This window comes from Pinus tabuliformis, chromosome Q, assembly GCF_031772625.1.
Source record: "Pinus tabuliformis cultivar Carrire ecotype Pingquan chromosome Q, CPIR1, whole genome shotgun sequence".
Lineage (NCBI taxonomy): Eukaryota > Viridiplantae > Streptophyta > Pinopsida > Pinales > Pinaceae > Pinus > Pinus tabuliformis.
Genome location: NC_142296.1, coordinates 167,224,514 through 167,244,148, shown reverse-complemented (window position 1 = coordinate 167,244,148; position 19,635 = coordinate 167,224,514).

The following is a 19,635-nucleotide window of genomic DNA, read 5'->3' as shown; positions in this document are numbered from 1 at the left end:
GCAGAATTGCAAATGCACGACTCACCAAATTTTCTGGCCTGGCCAAGCTCAAATACACTACTAAAGGCAGAAGATTGTTGTCCTTTTCCTCGGCACGAGCTGTCAAAACAGCTAAGTGAAACAACGAGGAGTTGAATGGAGAGGAAACAGGTTGGCCCACAACTAATGCAACATCTGAAGTACAACTTGCACCGAATTCTGTTAATGATAAAGCCTGGAATGCATTAAGAAACTAGGAGCAGAGGACCACCGTGGGGATGCTGGAGAAGAAGAATAAAATCTCACCAATATCAAATCCAAATAGGAATCCACTTATTCCAGCAGCCAGAGTCAATATAATCATGAAAAGCTTTGAAGAAACTTTGTCTTCCTTTCCTGATCAGTCGAAATTGCTAATCCAATTTTTGAGGTTCGAACCTGGGCCTGTTCGATTTGGGGGCACCGAAGCAGATGGAAATCATCACTATACTCGTTGGCTATCTCCATGGCATCCTCATTGATCACAGATCTTAACAATCACTTCTACAAAAAGAGGCTACATTAATGAAAAATCAATCTCCTTACGCTGAATCTGTCACATTTTATCTTCGTTTCGGCTAATTTACGCATTAAATCATGCAATGCTTGCAATATTTCATAGTATTGACCCTTCCTACGGTAGCGGGAGGCATCACCACTAGTCTCCAGATCGATTCCATGCAAACAAAACAGGGAGCAACATGGCCATACAGGTACCGTAACCCATAAAACCTTCGAAGGCTACAACATTAGCATCAAAGTCACACAAAAAAAAACCAAAATCACAAAACCCAGGATTTTCTCCAACCTTCTTGGGAAAGAGCACCTGGTGAATGTTGGGAATTTTTCAAGCACAACTGCAAGAAAAATGGGGCTCCAATCGAAAAGAAAAGCAATACTTTACAGTACCCAAATTGCGCAAACTTATTTTTTTCGGATTAAGTGGAGCACTCAATTGCTCAAACTTATGAATGCCTACTGTGACAAGAAATCCATTGATTTCAACTCAATCTAAAATCAATGATATAATTAAATTTCTTTTCCAGAAAAAAAAAATAGATACCAAATATTAACTGACCAAATTAATGGAGTTTTCCATGTGCCTGTAGAGTTGGAATCTCCTCCTCACATCAGCTGCAGCATTACTGGAGCTCTGATACCACAATAATGGTAGAAGTGTCCTTAGACATGTAATTTTATTAATAAGAAAATAAATTACATCTGGAATTTTGCAAGAGTTTACACCCAAACAACAAAACACTCTTGCAATGAGCTATTTATAAGCTTAATGTCCTAACTACCTCTAATTATGGATCACTTATAAAATAACAAGTGTCCATTTACAATAAAAGCTATTTAAACAACTTACTAACTATTCTCCTAAATTAGAGCATAAGGCACACCACATTTGTAAAGTCATATCTTTTTACACCAATATTCTATTTCTAAATGTCAACATTTAATAATTAGATATTCTAGATTAATAATTATTAATTTAAAATATTAAATTAATAATTATTTTATTCTAACATTATAACCTATGATAATATTTTATTTTTGGATTATCTAACAAAGAGGTTATTGTTATTTGGCCCATCCTTGAGAAAAACCTCTTTCATTTTCCCAAAATGGTCCTCCATGTGTTCGGAGCCCGTTCTTGAAAATGATGACTAAAACAGAGTATTTGTGCAACACTTGGGAAGAGAAAATAGGGCTTGCGCAGTAGATTCCCGCAGTGAATGTGATTTGAAATGATAAAAAATAGGGGAGAGGGGATATATACTTAGGGTAAATGGATAGTATTCATACATGATGCACTATGATGGTTTTTAAAGGGGATAAGGCTCAGAGTAGGATAGGAAATACAAAAATAATATGGAATGAGGAATGAGGGAATAGGTGAGATTAAAAGGTGGAATAGGGGGATATAGAAAATGAGGAACATTAGAAGAGGAAAAGAAGTGTATTATCCCAAAAAGCATGCTACTTTGAACAACAAACCCTTATTTGGAGTTGATTTTTAAATGAAACCTTTAACAGACCTTCACTTTGACAATATACCCCATGACCCAAAAATATGTGACGATGACTCCGAAAGAGTCAATACCACTTCACGTTATCAACCAAAAAATTTGATGACCATATTCGTGGCAATTTTCAGGTAGTGATCAGTTGAACTCATGACAGTAAAAATGTTTGTGAGTTAGACTTATTCCATGAAAGAAAAATTATGGATTCGAAGATATTTGACAACTAAAAAGTAATTGACACTAATGTAGGGCCATGGAAAATTCATAGGTAATGTCATCATCATATCTTTTCAATAGCTCAAAGAAACCTGACCATTGATTCCTTCTGAAAATGTCCTATACTAGAGGGTGAAGCTGAATTCTTTTAGTGTCTGTAGGCTCTCTCCTATTTAACCCCCCTCCCATCTTCTCCTATGTTTTCAACTAAGTGTTGGAGGGTTGCTTTTTGTGATAGCTCTGATGTGGAATTTAATTGTAATAGAGGGTTGGAATCTCTAGTTGATGAAAATTATGTGTATTCCTCTACTCTATAGCCATAAAAATTCTTTTAATTCACAAGATGACTGATACTACTTGTAGAATTCAGGGTGCACTAGCATGCAAATCATGGACAAAAGAATGAGAGGGGCCACTTACTTTTCACCACATAGCCTTGTATAATGATAATTGGAGACCAAATCGACCCTTGGTAGCATTCTTTCACCCTTGGACACTTCCTGTAGCAATTGTTTGTTCTTGTTGTAGCTGCCTCTTGTAGAAATGATGGAGTAGGGTTTGACTCTCCTCGATGGCTTCCCAGGCTCATCCTTACCTTAAATGATTTTGAAATGAGTGAAGATGCAATAGAATTTGAGCCTTAGTATGGTATATTCTATTTTTGTCTAGGAACCGGAGTGCTCTGATGACATGGTAGAAGTATGCTTTTCCTTATTTGGACTGTTGTCCCACTTGGAGTAATCATTCCCTTGTCCCTCATAATCAATACCCACTCCCTGTTATTTTATCTTGACTGATGTGACACTCCTATGTTGCATGATGACTCATAAATCACTTTTCATTCACTAACCGAGGGTGGCCAAGTTAATTGGCTACCTCTAACTTATAAAAAATACCTTACCTCAACATTCATACATTTTTCATTATTTTACACATATGGAGGAGCTTAGAGGTTACCATACATGTTCCTACCTCATGTTCGATCGATGCATGTTGGAGTGTTGGACCTTTGTGCTATTACCTAGGGAGTATTCTTATTGTCTTTTCTACTCCTTTGTATGCTTTCTTTGCTCATGTGTATTTGATTGTTGTTGTTGTTTATGTGTGCAGGTCCTTTGTTTCTATCCTAGGTGCTACTACTACTATTGTAGAGTTCAGCTTGGAGTGGCAAAGTGCCTCATGAGATGGGATCATCCCCTCAACTTAATGGGAAGGAAATGAAACTAGGCTTCTCACTTTTTGTAATGGTTGCTACAAGAAATTTTATAGCAGCCCTTTTTTTCTCTTGCAAGATCTTTTAACTTCAGGGGAGTGATGAGAAAGAGTGTAGGGGATTGGAGGATGATGTTAGTGTTGGAAAAAGTAACTATGTTCGGTCTTAAATAATGTACTTGAGTCATTATGTAATGTACTTATTAAAAGAATAAAGAAAATAATAATTATTATTATTATTGTGACTTATTAAAGAATGGGTTTAATGCTTGAGTCATCATATTTTAGGTCAAAGTCCCCATTGAGGACTTCTAGGATTTATTCTGAGTCTATAGAATTATTGTACATTTAAAGAGACCCTTCTTGGGCTTTTGAATCATGTAAAAAGGTTTAGCATTGAGTAAAATATGAATTATGGAACCTCCACACCATGTCGGCCTAAGGGAAGATCACGTCAGCTTAGGACCCTATTCGACCCCACAAGAAGCCTATTAAAGGAAGGACATCAAATTGATTTGGAGCATCACTTCTCATCTTCTCATCTACTGGGCAGAAGTTTGAAGTGGATAGCTCGGAAAGCCTGTTGTTGTGAAGCCGAAGTGAATGCAAGTTTGGGGGAGTCTAAGGAGAAGAGAAATTTTAGTGGTGATCTCACTCTGTTTCATGCTCTGGATTGGGAGAATGAAGTCCTCCAAGCTGAACTACTACCGAAAGCTTTTGGCTACTACAATTTGCTACATCGTCAAAGTTGCTAGGAAAAAGGTCAATCTTTTGGAGGCTGAATTGGTGTGGAGGGAAGGTCTGGTCAAGGTATAGGGTGAAGAGTCTCAAAGGATACTATTGAAAGGAAGAATTATTTTGACTGAGTTTTCCCCTCGAGGGGGGTTTTTCCCTGGTATGTGCCTACATCTTGTGTTCATTGTTTTATGTGTTGTTCTTTTTAGTAATTGCTTGATGAATTAAACAAAGAAGATACAAATAATTGTAATAATAATAAACATCACAAGTAATTATCAAGATCAAGAAAATATTTACTACCTTTATGATTTTCCAACATGTATTAGATCTTTGGTGAAGAAAGAAGAAAAAGGCAGATCCATTCATAGGCACTATCTCAAGGAAGGAATCTATCATATTCAAGTAAGATGTCTAATTCTATGAAGGGTGAGAATAATCTTGAAGGAGCATATAACTTCATATACTGGAAGAAGAGGATTGACCTAATGCTCGAGAAGAACAAGGTGCTAGATTTGGTAAAAGGAAATGTAAAGAATCCTACCAAAGAAGCCAATGATGCCGACAAAATGAAATTCAAGAATTTAGAATTGGTGGCTATGTCTCTAATGGTAGAAGGGATAAAAGAACATTGTTTCCCATTCATAGCTACCATTGATCATGCTCAGGAGATGTATGAAGCCTTGTTGAATATTTTCACTATTAAGAACATTGGTCATGTAGCAAGTTTAAAGAATGAGCTGAGGAATACAAAGATGACTAAAGAAGATATTGCTGCAACCTTGTTTGAAAAGATAGCTAGAGTCATGGATGATATTTTAGCCATCAATGAGATTATTTCGGAAAAGGAATTGGTGATCATTGCTATATTATGATTTCCACCCTCTTGGAGTGATTTTTCTTCAGGTATTAATAGTTGGAAGGTAGCTCCCACCTTTGAAGACTTATGGACTACATGTAGTCAAGAATAATTAAGGATCTCAATGGTTGCTAATCCTGAAGAAGTATCAAATGCTTATGTTCCTCATCATAAAGAAAAGATATTGAAGGGACGAAGGAAGAAATTTGACATGTCTCAGATAGAGTTCTATCAATGTCATAAGAAAGGTCACTACAAGAGTGACTTCCCTTAGAATCCAAGGAACAAGAAGAGAGGAAGAGATCAAGCCAACTTTACATGAAGAAGGAAACTCAAAGAAAGTCAAGCCTAAAGAATCCAACATTAAGTACTTACACTATTAAGTCATTTGCTTTACATAAATTTTTTTATATCTTTTAGAATTGATAGGCTTTTAACATATCTTTGGAAAATACATTTTTGTATTGCTTTAAGTTTTTAGGTTTCCCTCAGGCTTTGGAGGGAGCTCCCAATAGCTCTCAAAGATAAGTATCTCATGTATTTTCAGGTTTGGGTTCATGTACCCATTTAGTTTTGATTATATTAAATACTAATCACCTTTCTCCCTCTATTGTCTTGGTTAGGGAAAAAATATGAAAGAAGGAGTATCTCTCAAGACAAGGTTAGTCAAGAAACAAAGGTATGATTTGAATACATTGATTGAAAGGATTATTCATTTGATGATCTATTACTAACTCTGTCATGACTAGTTGTATTGAATCCTAATGATTCTTGTTTGGGTGATTCATCTCTTGATAAATCTACCCACTCCACTCATATTCTTGGTTGATTATGTATAACCCTAGACAAGTTCTGGAAACCCTAACCGAAGGGTATGATAATGTGAATGTCTAAAATCCTAAAGCTACTTAGGCTGATTGTGAAATTCTAGTTGAAGTTTTGTTGATGATCTCTTGTTTGGGATTTTGGTGTGATTTGGGAATCCTAACTTTTAGGGTTGAATGATGAGGTCTAAATCTCGAACCTTTGAAGTTTTGGTAATGTAGGGTTTGTCGTGTGTTCTACATTGGAACATTATCTCATTGGGGTTTGGTGGAATATGTGTTCTACACTAGAATCCTAGCTTATTAGGGTTTGGTGGAATGTATGAGCAAGACCCTTACATTGTCTTAGAATTTATTTACTTTCTATGTGTGTGTTTGTCTTATCAAACCCTAGTGTAATCAAATTGATTTTGTGTCTAAAATCTTATTTGATATTGTTGTGAAGTTGGGTTTAACTAACACATGATATGATATGCTTGCATGATGATAAAAATCTAGGAATATATAGATATGTCCTTTTGGTTGAAGTCATAGGTTGGTCTATATCAAATGCATTTATGAACATATGATATGATTATGTATGGTTATGAATTCCTAGATATGTGTGTTGACCTAGTCATTGATGGTCATGAGTTTTAGGATTTTATGGAAGTTCTTGTCTGAGATTCTAGGATGATGGTATCTGGAAATCTAGGGTTTAGATCCTAGTAGTGACATTGTCTAGTGTGAAATATAGCAATCTGATATTTATGTATGTAATGATTGGTGAATTTGTGAACTCTATGGTTTTGTAGTTAAACCTTAGTTGAAGTAGGAGTCTCTGGTGAATGTTAACTATATGATAATTTGAGATTTGTGAAGAGATTGTTGAAAGTGGAATTTTTGGTTGAGTTTGATGATTTCTCAGAAATCTAGGGTTTCTGAACTAACCCTAGTGGTAGTTGGTCATGATAGCGATTGATCGATGGTTAATTTAAAATATAGGGGTTTAGAACTAACCCTAGTGAAAGCTTATCAGGGTAAGATGTAATTGACTTTGATGGATTTGTTTGTATGAATCCCTAGTGAGAAGTCTAACATATATGTTTTGAAATGTTGTTAGATACTTTTATGATCTATATTTGTGTGAATAGTTTCTAGGGTTTTCTATATGTTGTAGTAAGGTATGTCATGACTTTGGAAAAGAGATTGAAACCCTAGATGGAATAAATGTTGTAATGAAATAGTCTAGGGTGCATAACAAAGTCCCTCGCAAGATGTTGAAGAGTATATGTCTCTTGTTCAAAAGTTTGGGTATTTGATATGAATAAAGTTGAAATGATTTCGTAATTTTGATATGGCTAACATCATGCTTCTATAGATTTGGTTGTACTTTCTATTTAAGTTGTGCAGGTACACAATCTTCAACTTGGTGAAGATGCTCGATGTGACAAGCAAGTTGTGTAGGTACACAATCTTCAACTTGGTGAAGATGTGATGAGCATGATGGGGATGATTATAACTCCGATAAAATGGTTGGAAGCCATGAAAGATTCTCCGATGTCGAAAATAAGAAGTTGATCTCCCGGAGGAAGCATGAATAGAAGAAATATCCCTAAGATTAAGAGGGAGTCCAGATAAAGAGGTGCTTCCTGGTTGAGAGGGAGGGCATAGCTTGGTATCATTTGAATAATGGATTTTGGAGGATATTTTGTTGCATGTAAAGTAGGAAATATGATTGAGGAATATTCTGTCAAAGATTCGGTTGATAGTCCTACTTTGGAAATATAAGAAGAAACATGTGTTTCCTGGAAGGCCCCAGAGGATTTTATTTAATTATGTACATGTCAAAGTATGTTATTGATTTGGGTTGTGTTTGTAAAAGTAAATCTCTTCAAGGATTTGATAGTGTTCTCATCACCAATCAATTTGAATGGGAGAGATTGGACTTTCTTGATCTGCTATATCAAGGAGTGTTGAGGCTTTGCGAGTGAAGCATTGCCTGGGAAGACATCTGGCTGACACTTTGTGTTGATGTCTGAGTCCCCGAAGTTGGAAAGGTGGTGTTGATTATTGAGATTTGTTTTGGATACACACCTGGATCTTTGGGTTGGTGGTTAGAAAGTAAGCCTGATGGTAACTAGAGGGGCTGAAAGCTTGAGTCTTCCGTAGTCCCACCTAGATGGATTTCCCTGGTCAAGAATCTAGTCCATGGCATTGCAGTGCCTAAATTTTTGAGTGACTAGTTGGATAGACCAATTTAGTCCATGGCATTGCGATGCCTAAAAGTTCTTCATGGTTCATATAGTTTGATATCTTCCATTGTATATGTACATTATGAATACCTCCCTAGTTAAGAGGGAGTGTTGAAAAAAGTAACTATGTTCGGTCTTCAATAATGTACTTGAGTCATTATGTAATCTACTTGTCAAAAGAATAAAGAAACTAATTATTATTATTATTATTATGACTTATTAAAGCATGTGTTTCATGCTTGGGTCACCATGTTTTAGGTCAAAGTCCCCATTGAGGACTTCCAAGATTTATTCTAAGTCTATATAATTATTGTACATTTAAAGAGACCCTTATTGGCTTTTGAATCATGTAAAAAGGTTTAGTATTGAGTAAAATATGAATTATGGAACCTCCACACCATGTCAACCTAAGGGAAGATGAAATCATCCTAGGACCCTATTCGACCCCACAGGAATCCTATAAAAGGAAGGACATTGAATTCATTTGGAGCATCACTTCTGATCTTCTCATCTACTGGGTAGAAGTGTGAAAATCTTGTTGTTGGGCAGAAGTGCGAAGTGGATAGCTTGGAAAGTTTGTTGCCGGGAAGCCGAAGTGAATGTGAGTTTGGGGGAGCCTAAGGAGAAGAGAAAAATTGAACTTTTGGTGGTATCACTTTGTTTCATTCTTTGGATTGGGAGAACAAAGTATTCCAATTTGAAATGTTGTTCAAAGTTGCTCGTTGCTGCAATTTGCTATATAGTCGAAGTTGCTCGGAAAAAGTTCAATCTTCTAGAGGTTGACTTGGTGTGGAGGGAAGGTTTGGTCAAGGTCTAGGGTGAAGAGTCTCAAAGGATACTATTGAAAGGAAGAATTAATTTAACTTATTTTTCCCCTCGAGGGGGGTTTTGCCCTAGCATGTGCCTACATATTGTGTTCATTGTTTTATGTGTTGTTGCTTTTGGTAATTTCTTGATGAATTAAAGAAATAAGATATAAAGAATTGTAATAATAATAAACATCACAAGTAATTATCAAGATCAAGAAAATATTTACTGGCTTTCTGATTTTCCAATAGTTAGGGCCTTGATGAGTAGTGTAGGGCTGTGGAAATTGAGGCAATGTACTCTGTGTTTTTCTTTTTAATTTTCAGGATGAAACAAAGTTTAGGGTTAGTTTTGAAAGATAGTGATTTTTTGTGATCAAGAGTGTATGAAGGATGGGTTGGGGGTGGATCAAGGTGGGAGGACCTCTTTTAACTTTGGACTGGTCATGCATGATGGTTTTCTCAATCGGATCCCCTTCTTGTAGATTTTCGAGACCTTCTTGTAGTGCTACAGGACCTTCCTGTAGCAGTTACAGACTTCCTGTAGCAATCTAGAGAGGGCCTGAAATTGGGTTTTTGAGCCACTAGAATGGTGGAGAGTGGTGAGGACATGGTTTTCATGGAGGATATGGAGTGGATGGATGGAGAAGTGGATGGAAACTTGAGAATGTTGGCCCTGTAGCTTTGAAATTCACCACTATCCTCAAAACCTGCAAAATGAGAGAAATTATTAATAGACAGGTTCTTGATCCCTATCATGACATTCTCCTTTTTTTACTTTTTTAAAGGACACACAGGCTGCCTCAAGAGAGGTTTTCAACCTATATGCCTGCCCTGCGTGCCTGAAGGGAGGTTTTCAACCCAAGAGTGGGCCTTGGATGCATCAAGAAGGTTTTCATCTAGGCCACTTATTGTTTTTTCTTTTCTCCTTTTTTTTCAATCAAAAACAGTATCTAGGAATGTTGTGACTTGGAAGTTATGACACTTCCAATCACATTCACCTCTCTACTAATGGTGCTAATGAATTCTTCCTTATATATAGGATTTTTGTAAATTTTCAATCTATAGCCATTGAGAAGCAAGGGGATCCCTTTCTCATCAATGGTCCTAATTTGAAAAACTCCATTGTCATGCCATTTCTCTATTAGGTATGGGCCTAACCATATTGTCATCAACTTTCCTTTGAATTCCTTGAACCTAGAGTCATATAGCAAGGCCCAATCCCCTTCTTGAAAAACTTTGTCCTTGATATTCCTATCATGCCAGACCTTCCTCTCCAATAGGATAACTTCGGTGTGTAGGAGGGCATGCATTATGAATTCACCCAAGCCATTTAACTAGAGCAATCTCCCTTGTTGAGCCTTGCTGAAATCTAAATCCAATTGTGTTGCCATCCTCAAAGTATTGTAAACAAACTCAATGGAGAGTAGAGCCTTCTTTCCATAGACCAAATCATGAGGGGTAAAAGCAGTAGTTGTCTTCTAAGTTTTATTATAGGCCCAAGTGGCCTCCACTAATCTATCTGCCCAATCTTTTCTGCTACTGCTCACAACCTTGGTGAGGATGCTTTTTAATGCCCTATTTGTGACCTCTACTTGTCCATTGGCCCGAAGATGATAGGCAATAGATTTTATGTGCTTGATATGGTGCTTCTTTAACAAATTCTCGATCAAATGTGATGTGAGTTGAGCTCCTTGATCGGTGACTATCTCTCTGGGGTACCCAAATTTGTAGAACACATTCTCCCTTAAGAATTTTGCCACTTTCTCCTTTGTTTCTACCTTGAAAACCTTTTTATCGGCCCACTTTGGAAAATAACCAGTGCATGCAATGATTTACTTATTTTGCCTTGATGTTGGATCAATTGGCCTAATAAAATCCATGCCCCACTTGTCAAATGTCTCCAAATCCACCTAAGGTTGTAAGGGAATTTCATCCTTGGGGGTAGGTTTCCCCATCCTCTAGCACTGATCACATCGACTGGTGTATCTTCTTGTATCTTGGTGGAGAGTGGGCCAGTAGTGGCCAGCTTGGAGAACCTTGAAAGTTGTCCTCTTGGAAACAAAGAAACCTCCACAAGGCCCATCATGATAGGATGAGTGGATTTCAAATACTTCTTGTTCCCTGAAAAATATCCTCAATATTTGATTTGGTCCCATCTTGAAGAGATTTCCCCCAATCCAAGTAAAAGGGGTACTCTTCCTTACAATTCTTCTCTTTTCCTTGGATGACAGATTTTGAGGGAATTTTGTAGCAACTAGGTAGTTGGCGATATGATCCAATCATGGAGAGAGAACTGAGATAGAAAATAAGTGCTCATTTGGAAGCTGATCATCAACCATCCCTTCATCACCTATAGGCAAAGCAAGTCTAGACAAAAAGTATGCAACTACATTTTCTTTTCCTTTCTTATCAATGTTAGTTAAATCAAACTGCTATAACAAAACAAACCATCTAATAATTCTAGCATTCACATTAGGTTTTTTCATTAAGTATTTGATCGTTGCATGGTTAGTATGCAAAAAATCTTGATATCCAGTGATGTAGTGTCTGAACTTGTTAAAAGAGTGTACATCGACTATGAGTTCTTTCTCGGTTACAATGTAATTCAATTCAACCTTAGACAGATTTTTTCTAATGAAGTAAATGGCATAAGAAAACTTGTCAACTATCTGGCCTAAAGTTGCTCCTATAGCATTGTCAGATGTGTCAGCATGGGGCGTCTAAGTATTGGTGCAATGGTTAATTTGTCTTTCAAGATCTCTAAGGCCTCTTGGAAACTATCGGACCAACAGATTTTATAATCCTTGGCCAATAGTCCAAACAATGGTGAGGCTACTTTGTTGAAGTCCTTGACAAACCTCCTCTAATATCAAGCTAATCCCATCAAGCTCCTAACATCCTTCTTATTTTGAGGATTAGGGACCCTTTTTATGATGGAAATTTTGTTTCGGTCCACTTGTATTCCCTCCTGAGATTTGAATGACCAAGGACAGTCCCTGCATTCATCAAGAATCTGCACTTCTCAAGAATAATTGAGATGTTCATTTCAATGTGTTAGAAAATGTTGAGGCCTCGAAAATCGCTGCCACAACAAAGGGGAAACCACCCAGTCCGGAACCTTGAAAGCAGCTCCTTTTCCGTTTGGAATAGTGGCTCCGACTGGGGATAATGGGACCAGTTTCCCAATAATAGATAAAAGTGGGATGGACGAGTAGCTTATGAGGTAGGATAGTGATAAGCGAATAACTAAAACTATCACCAAAATATATAATCTAATAATCTAATCCCGGGACTTATCAATCTTTCAAAGCGTAGCATTTGATAATCTGTGCTTTAAGGTAGGCATATAGATGACTCTAACACTAAAGCATAGACGTTTAAACCATTTAAGATTGCTCTGCATAATTAGTTATGCAGAGCGATAATAGCGAATTACTACACATTGACATTCATATCATTGCTACATGCATGATTAAAAGAAAGGCGTATCACAAAACATCCAATAGTGGAATGAAATGAAGATTTGTTGTCACAGCGCATACATGTATTCAACAATAGCAAAAGATAATAACACAACAATTCATATGAAAAGAAAGAGGACAGATGTAGATAAAAATACCGTGTAAGCTGCTCAACAGTCCATTATATAAATCGCTATGTTGCAGTCCTTCCTTCAAACCAGAAAGCATTCCAAACAAGAGACAATAGTGCACAAATGCATAAAACAACCTTCTCGTCAAATTAAGGACTATTGGTCGAGTTTCACAAAAGAATATAGGCTGAAGCACAGTAGTGCAAACTTTAGCCTTTAAGTTTATTACAAAATTTTACGACCCTTTCCAAAACAATGAAAGGGCCTATAAATACTAATCTAATCTAAATATCTAGGAAAAACTGAAAAACTATGAAATTGGCATCAATAAATATTTCTCCATTTTTCTTGGCAATCTGGCAGTCAGCAGCAATACTTCATTCGGTGGGCTCTTTGCCTTTAAACCTCAACTGACATATCGCAAGCATGGGCTGTACTTTCGGTGGAGTGTTGAGACGCGACGTGAGCTGGGCATCATATGTGGCATCCTAAAAGTCGGGGATCAGGCACTTGAGAGCATCTGTTAAACACTTAAGAGCCGACCTTTGAGTGTGCGGTTTGATTAAAAAGAGCCAATATGCGTCGGGGGTTAAAGTTTTTACTCCAGCGATTAACTTCCTCTTTTCCTCCAGACCATGATAACTTGTTTGTTCAATCATGTTTGCCGTGGTTATGCTTCCAGGTGTACACTGAGAGATTATGTTGGTCCAATAGAGTGTGTTGTTGACCAAATCAATCATATTGTTGGAAATCATTTTACACCTTGAAGCTGTTCTTTCCGCTTTCATCATCTGAGTATTCCATTCCGTGAAGAGTATGTCTTTGAATGGCTCATAGATCCTAGGCAAGTTTGCTTCTTTTCCCTCTTCAGTATCTTGCCAATCAAGATATGAGGTTATGGTTTCTTCGGTCTGATCTAGCTCATTTCTAGATTTTTCAATTTGCTGACATACTACTGTAGATGCTTCACATAATGGCTCAGCCTCAGTTAGTTGTTGGCACAAGAGTCTAACCTGAGAGATTAATGCATTATTTATTCGAGCTGCCTCTGCTCTGAAATCTTCGATTTTGTTAGTGCCCTTGATATCTTCGAGTTGTGCTAATAGTCGAGCAATTTGCTCATCCTTTGACTTTGTCATTAGCTCATTTGCCGCTCTCAATTGTGACAATGCCTCTGTTAACTCTTTTTGCTTCTGGATTGCGCTCTGATCAATCCTCTGTTTTTCAGTCTGTAGTTGCTGGGTTAAGACATTGTTTGCCTGCTGTTGCGCAAGCAACTACTCTTCTACCTGTGCTGCCTTGTTTCGTGCTTCAGCTACCTCTGCTTGCAATGCACAAATTTCCTGGTCCTTAGTCTTTAACAAAAGACTTACCTCCGATGCTTTATCAATAGTAGCTGCAGAATAAGCTCCCGCATACTGCGATAGCTTGGTTAGATCATCGGAGGGGTCCAATTCTTCCTTCCAGACTACATTCCCCGTAACTGTCTGCTCAAGAAAGATGGAAGGTTGATCAAGCCTTCATCTCTTCCTTGAGCGCTTAACAACCGCTTTGTGTCTAGGGCTGTAGAAAACGTCCAGGGGAGGAATATCTTCCACCTGGAGCACAATCTGATTGGAAGGGTCTTTGGTGATTACTTCGAGCTCCTTTGAAATGGGTGGGCCGCTGGTTCCGCTTGGAACCTGAGAAGAAGTGGTGTCCGGGGTGTCTTTGGAGCCTTCCTTTCCACTGATAATGGAATCGAATTGATTCCATTGTTTCAGCAATTCAGGATCTATGGAGGTCTGGGATTTACTCTTCTCCTTTTCTTGTTCCAACCTCTTTTGCTCCTCCAACTCTTTCTGTCGCTGTTGTTCTGACTCCTTTCTCTGTTTCTCTTCTTACTCTCTTCTTTTCTTATCTGCTAATTCCTTTTTCTACCTATCTGCCAGTTCTTTCCTTTGTTTCTCTTCTTCCTCTTTCTTCCGTTGTTCCTCCATTTGCTTCTGCTTTCTCTTTTCTTGTTCCTTCTGCTCTTTCTGCTGCTTATCCATTTGCTCCTTTCTCTGCTTCTCTGCCTGCTTCTTCTCTTGCCTTTCCTCCTGTTGTTTCTTTTGTTCTTTATTTATAACAGGAGGTTGGCTTGTCTGTTTCTGGCTTGGCTCGCTTGAGGAGGATGCTGTGGTTAATGACAATAAATCTAGGGGCAGAGTTTGCAACCTCTGCTCCCTAAGTTTATTGAATTCGATTAAATTTTCATCATTGTATCTCATCTTGGCAAGCTGCCTGGTTTGGCCTATTGAATCAGCAGCTACGAATAGGTCATCGAACTCGTCCTCTTGATGGTCAATCTTGGTCAATTTAGCCTGTTCTAGGGCATTGTAGGCAGTTTTATGTGGATCATAGAGTTTGGCCGGCATAGTGGGCAGGGATAAAGCTTGCATCTTTTTTGCCTCCTTTTCTGCATGCTGAATATTATGCAGAGTAAAAACACCCATCCTCAAGGGAAAAGGGGGCCAGCCCCTCTTTTTCTCTTTCTTGAGAGTTTGAGTGACACTCTCGGCCATGATCTGGTAGGAGATTTCTCGGGCTAACAGTTTGTCTGGAACATATAGAGGGAGAACATGTGGTTTGGCTTGGCTTCCATAAACCCTAATATAGGTAAAATGCTCTTCTCCAAACCAACCTGCTACAGCTGGTAAGTCGAAGGAAGCGAGATAGGAGATTTTAGGAATAGGCCGATCAAAAATGGAATAATGAACGGGAAGCATAAAACCATTGCAAATTTGATACAAATGGTCCTTGTAAGAGGACTTCCACAATTTCTGATGATACAAATGAATGGGCAAAGGGTCTTGGCTGGTCCATCTCTAACCGAGAATGGGAAACTCAGAGTTAAAACACAATGTGTCCATAATGTAGGCACTATAATAAAATGGAGGGAATTTCCTTTCGGTGACCACAGATTTAGCTCTAAAATCCCGAACAGCTATAGTCAATTTATCAGAAAGAATGGTGGCCCAATCCATGATAAAACCATTAACAGCTGCTTCCATTAGGGGAACCATATCTATATCAAAATTGGCAGAATCATGTAATCCCCATAGCCTACACATCATAATTCCCGCATAGCAATAGGGAGAAGCCAAGGAATCGACGGAGTACTTACCCGAGCTTTCGTGCTTGTGTTTGGCCGGGTTCTGCCTCCAATCCCGAATGGGCTGGGATGGCACTTCATTTTCAGCTGCAAAGTTCTCCACGAAGTCTTTGTTGTATATTTTCTCTGGCTCGGGCAAATGATACATTTCCCTCAGGTGCTATGACTTGAAAGACCCAAAAATCCTTCCATCTCTTGTGTGGAACGTTTTGTCAACGATTGGAATTTCCTCAATTGCCCATCGCACTACATCAGTGTACGAAAGGACTTGTTCTCTGGCCGCTATTCTGTGAAGAAAGGAATCAGCCAACTGTTTAAGAGTTGCATCAGACTTTTTGAATGGGTCTGCAGTAGCCACTATCCCTGAAACTTTTGGTTGCTCAGCTTCTAGCAAATTATATGTGCCTTGCCATGTAGTCTTGTTAAGACCAGTGCATGTAGTGTCTGAAACGAGGCCTTTCTTGCTATTTGCAGCAGCTTGACCTGCTACAGGTGTAACCATAGAGCCCGTAGCCCTCTTGGATCTTTTTCCCATCATACTTGAGCTTCTCTCAAAAGACGAATTCTACACAATTTCAAGAGAAATCATAACAACATAATAACAATGACGCTACACAGAGGGATAGATATATCATTTGAAGCGTGCCAAGATTAATTTCCAAAAGTGGCTGCGGATCCAATTGCTGAGAGGATATTGCAGATGCAATTAATGGTGATTTGAGGTCTGCTACCCATTAAATGTGATGATTATACCGTTATCTGGGTGAATGACTCACTTAAGCGTGCAACGGATATTCTGACGGTTAAACGCAGGTGTTCATTAATCGAAGGGGTAAAATATTTTAAATACACACACATTACCTTATCCCTTGCATTAACGACATTTTTGGGATTCGCACTTTATCAACCGGATATGAATATAAAATTAAAGCTTTGAGAGATGGCTTTTAAAATTGCCGACCACCGATGAGTGATATCGCATCGCTTCGGGGAATAGGTGCTGCACAATTATTACCAAAAGGTGGTGCCGACAGCCGATAAGCGATATCGCATCGGGCTAGTGCATGGAAAAAAAGGTAGGCGCATATAAAATGGTTTGGGGCTACCGATTGCGATATCGCATCGCATCGGGGGTAGGAACCGGGTACCTTACCGAAGTAATCGGGTCGGGATTTAAATCATAAAGCGGCTTCGCATGAGGTATCGCCGATAGCCGATCACCGACATCGCGTCGCGTCGGGACATGAGTTATGTGGCGTTAGTGGTGTGCATGTAACATTGCCGATCGCCGATAGCGATATCGCATCGGCGGAAACCAAAATGCCATTTAAATGCATCTCTCATGTTGTTGCGATATGCGATCTTGCGATCGCTTTATCGCAATAAAAAAAGATTATTTATTATTTGAAACATTGATGTCCCAAAAAGGCTTAAATATATGACAACTCATTTGATTATGCAGCCTATTTTGAACATACAAGCATTGATGCCAAGATTATTAAAAGGGACCCATAACATATGTTAATTTTTTGAAAATAAGAATGATATGAAATGGGGGGTTGTTGTAGGGCACAACAATTGGCGATTCGCTGGAAGAACCAGTTATCTCTGAAAGTAATGCAAACACTTAAGCTTTTCAAAACTAGAAACTCAATCAGAAGGGAAAACTTCTAATTTGACTGGATATTCGCGCGTTCTGAACCAAGTGAATTTAGTTAACTTCTTTTCTTTTGGTTTCAAGAAAAATAAATAAGCTCAAACCACAGATCTCTGAAATCCAACATTCTAAGTCTTAAAATGGGCCTTTATTGGTTTATAATGATAAAACAAAAACTTTCCCAAATCAGTTGTTATAATTAACCCCTCTGTCATAGGTAGAGCCTCTGTTGCCAGCAAACGTTTATAGTCTCAATAGGGATACCTTTTAACCATAGTATTATTCACTTTTCCATTCACATAAGCTTGTAGTTAACAGAATGCAACTAAAATATGTTTCCATATTTTATTTTTTTATCTGTTTTTTCTTCTTTGTCATTGATAAGATAAAAAGCCATTGTCCTGGTTTGGTGGCCAGCTATTGACAATGCCATTGACTGGTAATAATTTAACTGAACAAGCCGGCTCGTGATGAGACCTCTTGTCTTGAAATTTCAAGCCATTACCCTGTTATGATAGGCAGTATTGGTAATGTCAGTCAAACTACTTTCCTATGAACATGGTAAGCAGGCTTGTAATAAGACCTCTTATCTTTAATCTTCTACATTTTAGAATTACACTCTGAGTAACTATAAACTTTAGTGAATGGGGTGAATAATTTTCTCCTTAAGAGTAAATGGATGACAGGTTGCAGAGTTGAAGATGCTGAAAATGGGTTAGTTTTTAATCTTAAAATGAATAACCTTTGGAGACCATTTTTGAAAACCGAGAATGATTTACAGACCTTTTACCTTTCGAGAAGAGTCCTCAAAACGTTAGGTGGTGATTTCAGAACAAACAGATATCTAGTTCTTTAGAAATTATTCCTTTTGGTTGAGGATTCTAGTATCTAAAAGCAAAAATTTGTATTATTTTGTGAGACAGCCTTTTGAAACCAAGCTACAGGTCAATGGAGATACTCTACAGTTTTATTTCGTATTGATCCTACAAACTACGCAAATCTACAAAGAGGAGAAGGGATCACCTTCTCAATTAAAGAATTTCTTCAAGACTAGGCCATTAACAGGGAGAGAATCTCTCACCCCTGATAGGTCTTGCAATAAAAAGGTCGAATGGCCTATCTTTTCATAGATCTGAAATGGTCCAAGCCACATTTTCTGAAATTTGGTATGCTTACCTTTATCTTCGTGGGCCTTGTCCCATTTGAGAACTAAGTCACCAACTTGGAAGTGTTTGGAATCGGATGAGGTTAAGTCAAAGGATGCTTTGATCATCTGTTGATGTTTGGCATGGGTGATTCTGGCTTTCTCCCTTTCTTCTTCTAATTTGAGAATTTGGTCATGTCTAAGTTGGATAGAGGAAGAAGGAGTCTCTTCGATGTACTGTATTAGGGCTAAAGAGGGTAGAACAAGATTGGTCGGCAATACTGCTTCTTTTCCATATACTAGATTAAATGGGGAGGAACCTATAGAAGCTTTTTGTGTAACCCTATCAGCCCATAATGCAAACACTAGAGATTTGTGCCAGTTTCTATGATTCTGTTCAACAGTTCGCTTAATGATTTTGATGAGATTTTTATTAGTGGATTCTGCTAAACCATTTCCCTGGGGATAATAATTAGCAGAATATTTCAGTTTAAACCCCCTCTTAATAGCAAAATCATATATAGCATTTCCTGAGAAATAGGAGGCATTATCAAAAACAAGAGCGTTTGGGACACCAAACCTGGTAATGATGAATTGGTCTATGAACTCGATGATTGCCTTTGAATTTGCTGCCTTCAAAGAAATAGCCTCTACCCATTTGGTAAAATAATCGGTAGCGGTGAGGATATACCTGTGTTGTTTGGAAGATGGTGGAGTAATCTCTCCAATGATATCTAATCCCCATTGTTCAAATGGTTGTTCAATGTTGACAGGTTGCAAGGGGAAAGCTGATTTCCGTTGTCTTCCACTAGCAGTTTGGCAATTGAAGCATTTTCTTACGTATTCATGAGCATCTCGAAATAGTGTAGGCCAATAATATCCAGCATGAATAACTTTGTGGGCTGTTGTGTCTGCTCCAAAATGTCCTCCCGCTGGCCCATCATGTAGTTCCTGTAAAACCTTTTGAGCTTCAGGTTTCTCAAGACATCTTAACAGGATAGAATCATAGTTTTGTCTAAAGAGCACATCATCAATGAGAGTGAAATTCTTCGCTTTTAACCTAATGGCCCTTTTATTTGTGTAAGATAAATTTGGAGGAGCATAACCATTCTTCAAATAAAATATTAAATCAGCATATTGAGATTCGGAATCATTGACACTTATCTGAT